The sequence below is a fragment of the Neoarius graeffei genome, chromosome 11, assembly GCF_027579695.1.
Source record: "Neoarius graeffei isolate fNeoGra1 chromosome 11, fNeoGra1.pri, whole genome shotgun sequence".
Lineage (NCBI taxonomy): Eukaryota > Metazoa > Chordata > Actinopteri > Siluriformes > Ariidae > Neoarius > Neoarius graeffei.
The window spans coordinates 42,582,284-42,591,163 of NC_083579.1; the positions used below are offsets into that span (position 1 = coordinate 42,582,284).

The following is an 8,880-nucleotide window of genomic DNA, read 5'->3' on the forward strand; positions in this document are numbered from 1 at the left end:
ATAATCTCACCTGGATACTGTCGAACTGCTGCTGTAATCATTAAGACTGCCCTGTGGTCATCCCAGGACTCCCAGGTCTAATCACCATACGCTCATACTGAACATCCATTCAACACATTTAGTAATGTTTCCTCTTCTTTCAGCTGCTCCCATTAGGGGTCACCACAGCAGAGCATCATGATCCATAGATTTGATTTGGCAACCGATGGCCTTCCTGACGCAACCCTCCCCAATCTATCCAGGCTTGGGACCAGCATTAAGTATGCACTGGCTTGTACAACCCCAGTGGATGTGTATTTGTACCTAATCTGCATGTCTTTGAACTATGGGAGGAAACCAGAGCACCTGGAGGAAACCCACGCAGACATTTAGTAATGTTTCTGGATTACTAATCATTAAACATCCAACTATGTTTTTGAGTCTGGTTTCTCTCGAGGTTTCTTTCTCGTGTTGAATCAGCGAGTTTTTCCTTGCCACTTCCAAGCCACAAAGATTTCTGTCAAGATGCACTGCTCAATGTCTATTGTTAAAAGTGTTATATAAATATATCTGCATTTAATGTAATTAAACCACAGTGAAAATATCTGTCATGTTACTATCCTCCTGAATGTAACACATCGTCTCCAAAAGGAAGGGTTATATAAGTAAATTGTGTAACTTGTGTACAAAATCACCATCAAAGACAATCCCACAGTTACTTAAATAGTGTATAAGAATACTTTTTAGATGGATAGAAGGGTAATATAAGAATATCTATATTCGGTTTATTCTTTTAGTAAAATTCATACATTACTTTCATATGTTATGGTGTTTAAAATCTAGCTTGTTCCTTAGGAGTCAAAGCTAATACAGGTTCTTTACACAAAAGAATATCAACAATTAAAAATACAATTGGGCGGCACGGTGGTGTAGTGGTTAGCACTGTCGCCTCACAGCAAAAAGGTCCTGGGTTCGAGCCCCGTGGCCGGCGAGGGCCTTTCTGTGCGGAGTTTGCATGTTCTCCCCGTGTCCGCGTGGGTTTCCTCCGGGTGCTCCGGTTTCCCTCACAGTCCAAAGACATGCAGGTTAGGTTAACTGGTGACTCTAAATTGACCGTAGGTGTGAATGTGAGTGTGAATGGTTGTCTGTGTCTATGTGTCAGCCCTGTGATGACCTGGCGACTTGTCCAGGGTGTACCCCGCCTTTCGCCCGTAGTCAGCTGGGATAGGCTCCAGCTTGCCTGCGACCCTGTAGAACAGGATAAAGCGGCTACAGATAATGAGATGAGATGAGAAAAATACAATTGTGAAGTCAGGCAAAAAAGAAAAAAAAAACCAGAAGGCATTAAATGATAAAATAAGTCAAGATAATAAAAAAGGAAAAGGCAGATATTATATTCTTAACTAAAAACCAAAGTAAATAAATAAATGTTTGTGTATGATTATTTGTTAGTTTGTTTCAAAAACTGTTAAATATGTGGTATTAATGTGCCATCCTGTAATTGTGATGTGTCTTGTGAATAATTCTAAAAACATGCTTAAATATTATATTTGGCAACCTGTATGTAGACTATAAATCAAATCAAATCAATATGATTGGATGGTTCATTGAAATGTAGCACAAAGTATTGAGGTTGTTTCTTTGTGATGTTTCCCACCACTAGATGGCAGAAGAAGCTCAGGAGTCTTGATCCACTCCCACATGCTCAGCTGGAGGACTGACTGGTCCAGACTGGAGTGGAAAAGATTGATCCTGGGAGAGATATGATTCAACACAGAAAAGAATTTCATTGTAAACTCTTTAATGTATTACACTGACCCTTAACACTACATCTAGCCAGTGAGCGTGTACTGGACTGTTTCCGTAGACTTATTATCATATACTATACACTGCGTATGCATTCCTGTGACTGGCATAAACCCATACAACTCATTTTCAGTATCCATTCCAGTCCAACCCAGGGCCCATGCACACGCACAGAGTCACACACTCATTCACAAGAATTAGAGTAGTCAATTCGCCTCCTGGTATGTGTTTAGGAGGTCGGAGGAAACCGGAGAACCCAGAGGAACAGCACACAAACACAAGGGGAACATGTGAAAGTGTCTTGAGCTCAGGATCAAACTGAGGACCCTGGCTCTGTCACCCAGTGAGCTGTATGAAAGGAGAGGAAGTTAGTCCTCCCTTTGAAAAAGATGGAAAAGTTTCTACAACTGGCCTGCTACAAACATACTTTACAGGGGCGTAGCTGGGGGGTCTTGGGGTGCCTGTGACACCCCCCTTGTCAGACCATACATTTTTTCAATAGCCGCATAAGAATATTAGAAAAGCAGCCATTGTAATTTTTCTAACTTTTTTTTTTTAACTAGATTGTCACCTGGGGCGGCACGGTGGTGTAGTGGTTAGCGCTGTCGCCTCACAGCAAGAAGGTCCGGGTTCGAGCCCCGTGGCCGGCGAGGGCCTTTCTGTGTGGAGTTTGCATGTTCTCCCCGTGTCCGCGTGGGTTTCCTCCGGGTGCTCCGGTTTCCCCCACAGTCCAAAGACATGCAGGTTAGGTTAACTGGTGACTCTAAATTGACCGTAGGTGTGAATGTGAGTGTGAATGGTGGTCTGTGTCTATGTGTCAGCCCTGTGATGACCTGGCGACTTGTCCAGGGTGTACCCCGCCTTTCGCCCGTAGTCAGCTGGGATAGGCTCCAGCTTGCTGTAGAACAGAATAAAGTGGCTAGAGATAATAAGATGAGATTGTCACCTCAGCCTCATTAGGGTTTCTATAACCTTGTATGGGCTTCCTGTGGTTTGGGCATGAAAACCCAGTTCTGTGCAAGCGCAACACGATCGCCCTAGAAAGCATGGTCAAGCTGCCAGTGTAGCTGCAGTCTTTTTAGTTGCAAATTACAAGTATTTCCTCTTGTGTTAATAATTTGCCATGTCAAAACAAGCGAAACTTTCCTCCTTCTTTCAACGTGAAGCAATTTATTATATATATTTTTTTCCATCAAAGTTGCATTTTGGGCGGCACGGTGGTGTAGTGGTTAGCGCTGTCGCCTCACAGCAAGAAGGTCCTGGGTTCGAGCCCCGGGGCCAGCGAGGGCCTTTCTGTGTGGAGTTTGCATGTTCTCCCCGTGTCCGCGTGGGTTTCCTCCGGGTGCTCCGGTTTCCCCCACAGTCCAAAGACATGCAGGTTAGGTTAACTGGTGACTCTAAATTGACCGTAGGTGTGAATGTGAGTGTGAATGGTTGTCTGTGTCTATGTGTCAGCCCTGTGATGACCTGGCGACTTGTCCAGGGTGTACCCCGCCTTTCGCCCATAGTCAGCTGGGATAGGCTCCAGCTTGCCTGCGACCCTGTAGAAGGATAAAGCGGCTAGAGATGATGAGATGAGATGAAGTTGCATTTTGTGGCTTCGAAGCTAAGTTTTAGTGTGCCGTTTCTAGAACACAACAACAAGAAAACGTGGAAGAATACACTATGGCAGAGCGATCGACGTTGACAAGATCGTTGACATCTTTGCCATTCGTCATCCACGACGCCTTTTACTTAGAAACATTTTGGCCGATGAGCAGTAAGACAACAAGAATAGAGAGATCTGCATCAGTTGACTAGGGTAAGATGTCGAGCCGCTATCCGTACACTGCTGAATAAAGCTGATTTGGCCTAATCATTGTCCAACATCTGAACAGCTCGCAACATGAGATGAAAGAATAACACAAAGACCGCGTTATTTTCTCAAATTTATTCAACGTATTTTTTCATTTGCAAACCTGTGGGTATGTTCTCAGGCTGCCAGTCAGTGTGTGACCCCCCCCCCCCCCCCCCCCCTTTGAAAAATCCTAGCTACGCCCTTGCTTTATAACATAGTTGTATAAAATAAGCATATAATGAATTAGATAAGTTTAGTCTAACAGAAATACTAAGGCAGTGTGACGTATGAAACATGAAAAGTTATTTACATGTAGAAAAAACAAGTGCTTCTTTCCATTAATAGTATCTTGGATATCAATTTCATGTTCTTAAAGGTGCATTAGGGCGGTGGTGTCATTAGGCCCTATCACTCAGGGCTCTAGCCCTGGGTGTTTTGAGCCTGGCCTCGGGTATTTTCACCCTCAAAAACAGGAAGAGATTAATAGAAAACAACTGACTGAAACAGATCAGAACTTGACTTGCAGTGTCCGAAGACGGGGGCGTAATTAATGTGTACATTAGTGCACATTCAAAATGTTGGTGATCTCCAACAGAAGAAGAACATCCAGAACTGGCTGGAAAACGACTTAAAAAAAACAATCCACTATTGTTGGATTTTTCAAGATGAAAGCAGATGGTAAATCATGGACAGTGGGTGTATATATAGAATGTATCAACAGTGTAACCTGTCGAATTATATTCAAGCACAAAACCTGCTCCATGTAGCCTGGTTATGTTGAATTTACAGCGTAGGGTCTGTATGATTAGTGTGCAAGGCGAAAGATTAAAGCTCAAAAGGTCGAGTGGTTGAATGAATATCTACAGTGGTGGTCTATTTGCCCCGACTAAGTTTATTTAACAGGTCAACAACAATTTGTGTTCATGTAGACACCAATAGTTGCCCTGACATAATTTTATCATGTGTTTTAATGCTACATATAGCCAACACAGAACCAGCCAACCTCCATCCCATAGCCAGCCTTTGGCATATTAGTCACATATAGGGGTAAAATAGTTTTTTTGTTTTGCCATGCAATGTTAACATCAACATAAATGCGTGTTGTCCAGACACCACAAATGAGCTGCTGCAGTCAACTGAGCCTGAATGCACCGGAGAAAATGGTATTTGTGTGTGTGTGTGTGTGTGTGTGTGTGTGTGTGAGAGAGAGAGACTTGGAAGACATATTTATATGATCATAGTCTTGTGAGATGGGATGTCATCTGAGATTCTGAATGTTGTAATATAATAATGTAGCTTAGAAGTTGTGTCTTTGTGCTCCTAAAGGAGACCTACCGTATATGAGTGAGAAATGATATATTTTTATTAAACTGATGATAAATTTCTCATCTCATCTCATTATCTCTAGCCGCTTTATCCTGTTCTACAGGGTCGCAGGCAAGCTGGAGCCTATCCCAGCTGACTACGGGCGAAAGGCGGGGTACACCCTGGACAAGTCGCCAGGTCATCACAGGGCTGACACATAGACACAGACAACCATTCACACTCACATTCACACCTACGGTCAATTTAGAGTCACCAGTTAACCTAACCTGCATGTCTTTCGACTGTGGGGGAAACCGGAGCACCCGGAGGAAACCCACGCGGACACAGGGAGAACATGCAAACTCCGCACAGAAAGGCCCTCGCCGGGCACGGGGCTCGAACCCGGACCTTCTTGCTGTGAGGCGACAGCGCTAACCACTACACCACCGTGCCGCCTGATGATAAATTTGACTAGTGATATTTAATAGTCAATTGACACATGCCTCAGTTTCCTGAGACATTATGGCTGTTGATAATAATTAAATAATGAGACAGAAACTGAACTGAACTCCATACATTTAAAAAGAACAGTGCAGTGCAAAAATCAGTAATAAAGATGTCGTAACCTTTGAATGTGTGTGGGTCATAATAATATTTCTTGTGAAGATAGATATAACCTCCCTGACCTATAGATGCCAATCTCCCTGAAAAATACAAGCCCCAGGAAAACTTGACTCAGCCCCTGGTCTTTTCAATAGCTAGAATAGAAACACCCCTGCATTAGGAGTCTATTTTTTTCAAGTTTAGGTCTCTAACGGGGTGGCACGGTGGTGTAGTGGTGAGTTAGCACTGTCGCCTCACAGCAAGAAGGTTCTGGGTTTGAGCCCAGCGGCCGGCGAGGGCCTTTCTGTGTGGAGTTTACATGTTCTCCCCATGTCCGCGTGGGTTTCCTCCGGGTGCTCCGGTTTCCCCCACAGTCCAAAGACATGTAGGTTAGGTTAACTGGTGGCTCTAAATTGACCGTAGGTGTGAATGTGAGTGTGAATGGTTGTTTGTCTCTACGTGTCAGCCCTGTGATGACCTAGCAATATGTCCAGGGTGTACCCCGCCTATCGCCCATAGTTAGCTGGGATAGGCTCCAGCTTGCCCGTGACCCTGCGCAGGATAAGTGGATAATGGATGGATGGATGGATGGATGGATGGATGGATGGATGGATGGATGGATGTTCTGAAAGCAAAATGGGGTCCAACCCAGTATTAGTTTGAGGATGATGTGTCTCATAAAAGTGACCAGTGAGTGCATGACTTGACCACCGTACTGCATACGCCTAGGATGCAGTGTGTATTCTGTCCAATGCAATGTGCACTGATCATCACAACACCTTGCTCTTTAGCATCATTTAAAATTTCACTTCGTATAAGGCTTTAAGAAGCAGCACTTAGATGGTTGAGATTTCTATAAATCTCAGCTGTATTTGGGATATTGAACCACACACACACACACATGGAGAAGAGCATGGAGAGCAGAAACACTGCTTTTCAGAGTGAGTTAACTGTACAGTTTAAAATCACAGGGTACTTGATGAACCCATGCACATTTTTAACATTTTAAACATTCACTCTTCATCCAGGGCACTGAATAATGACGTCAAAGCCAAGACAAGACCCAAGTGCAGGAGAGTGGAAAGCTCTGTGACTGGCTTCTGCTCCGGGTTGCCAGATTGGTGAACGTTCATCCACTTGCCTCTTTTTTTCTTCTTCAGATTGCATTAGAAAAAATGTACAGGAGGTGAATACAACTGTATTAACTGTCATATTCAGTCGTTGTGATGCATAAATGTAAGTACCTAAACATTTTTATTAGCTAGCTTGTAATTGACATTAAGCATTTGGGCACGGTGGTGTAAGTGGTTAGCACGGTCGCCTCACAGCAAGAAGGTTCTGGGTTCGAGCCCAGCGGCCGGTGAGGGCCTTTCTGTGTGGAGTTTGCATGTTCTCCCCGTGTCTGCGTGGATTTCCTCCGGGTGCTCCAGTTTTCCCCACAGTCCAAAGACATGCGGTTAGGTTAATATGGGACGGCCTTGGGCTGAGGTGCCCTTGAGCGAGGCACCTAACTCCCAACTGCTCCCTGGGCGCTGTTAGCATGGCTGCCCACTGCTCTGGGTATGTGTGTGTGGTCATTGTGCATGTGTGTGTTCACTGCTTCAGATGGGTTAAATACAGAGAGGAATTTCACAAGTGTGTGATGAATAATGTAGGTTTTAAATTTCTGACGTCTATGCTGGAAAAAAATTGTATTCTAATTTATTATATAGGGAAATTTATATACAGGCCACCTTGTTTTTGAGTTATTGGATTAAATCCATTCAATTCAAATGGCCAGTCAAATAGGCTAATAGCTATATGAATTCAATAATTAATATCATAACTTGGTGATTGCCAACACTGCAAAAAAATTATTTTTTTTTAAAAGACAGAATGACCATTTTAACCTTCAAGCGACCAAGCTATTTTAGTGACTAATATGACTGGGTGGGGTCATTTATGATCCCGCTATATTCAGTACATGAATCCGTATACCTAATTATTTTCTCTTGGTTTTAAATTCATATACCACTTCCTGTGTTCAAGACAGTGACTAGTCAAGAAACTAGTGACTAACTATCTGCTAATACTAGCTAACATGCTATTTCTAGCTGATATGCTAATACTAAAATGAATCATATTTTTATCATCACTTCGAGCCTCAAGTATCTGTCTCAATGCGTCTGCAGCTGTAAATCCAGCTATTCTTGGTGTACTTGCCATGGTTCACTGCAACAAAAGCACAACATACAGATAAGTAGTTGGTAAAAGCAAAATTTGATAAGGAATTACTGCAAGAAATCCCATGCTTCTTTCCAGGGTCATAAGTGACCCTGCACAGTTTTTCATTACTCTTGCCACACCATTCAGCCGATCCCTGCAAAAACCTATGAACAGTTGTAGAACAAGTTAACTGACAAATTCATGGTAGGAAATATTTTTCGGATCAAATGTATAAAAAATGCACACAAAATTAAATGCCCGGTGTCATAAATGACCCCACTTGGTCGCTTGAAGGTTAAAGGGGCGGCTCACCCTTCCCAGAATCCTCTGTGCCAAGTAGTAAGTCGCCATTTTTGATGCGAGCGATATTCCAAAAACAATCCGCAACGATTAGGTGACATCCTAGTATCTTAAACTGTAACATGAAACTGAAGGTATTTCTTGAATTGAATGGGTTTAATCCAATAACTCAAAAACAAGGTGGCCTGTATATCAATTTCCCTATATAATAAATTTGAATACAATTTTTTTCCTGCATAGAAGTCAGAAATTTAAAACCTATATGGCATCAATAAATAGCCCAAACACTGAATGTAAGTTACAAGATGGCTAATAAAAATATTTAAGTACTTACATTTATGCATCACAACGATTGAATATGACAGTTAATACATTTTTTTTTGTTCACCTCCTGTACATTTTCTCGAAACTCTATCGACCGATCCATTCGGTTTTCGTGTGGTTATTTAATAGACCTGAACCAGGCTCGGCCATTCACAGGAGGCTCCAAAGGAAAGAAATGATTTTGTTTAAAGCTTCCATATGACATGTAGATGTGAAAAAAAAATTGAGTTGTGTTTTGAAGGACTTGGAGGCGAGGTGGCCAAGTGGTTAGAGCGCTTGACCGCCAAGCGAACGATCCCCGGTTCGAGCCTTGCCTCGGACGGTGATCTGGGGCTTACCTCCTGTCCACCCAGCAGTGAATGGGGATCTGGTGGAAACACTGGGGAAGTTAAAGGCGGCTAGGAAAGGAACTTGCCACCCTACCTCACCATGCCGACGGCCTAGACAGAGTGTGCTCTCTAACAGGCACTCCCCAACGTAATTACGAAAAGATGTTATTAAGGTCAGTTAGCAATCTGTAT

At 43.1% G+C, this 8,880-nt stretch overlaps 1 pseudogene; it reads left to right on the top strand.

Moving 5' to 3' along the window:
• Nucleotides 1-2,130: 2,130 nt before the first annotated feature.
• Nucleotides 2,131-2,280, top strand: LOC132894708 (U6atac minor spliceosomal RNA; annotated as a pseudogene).
• The last annotated feature ends 6,600 nt before the right edge of the window (nt 2,281-8,880 follow it).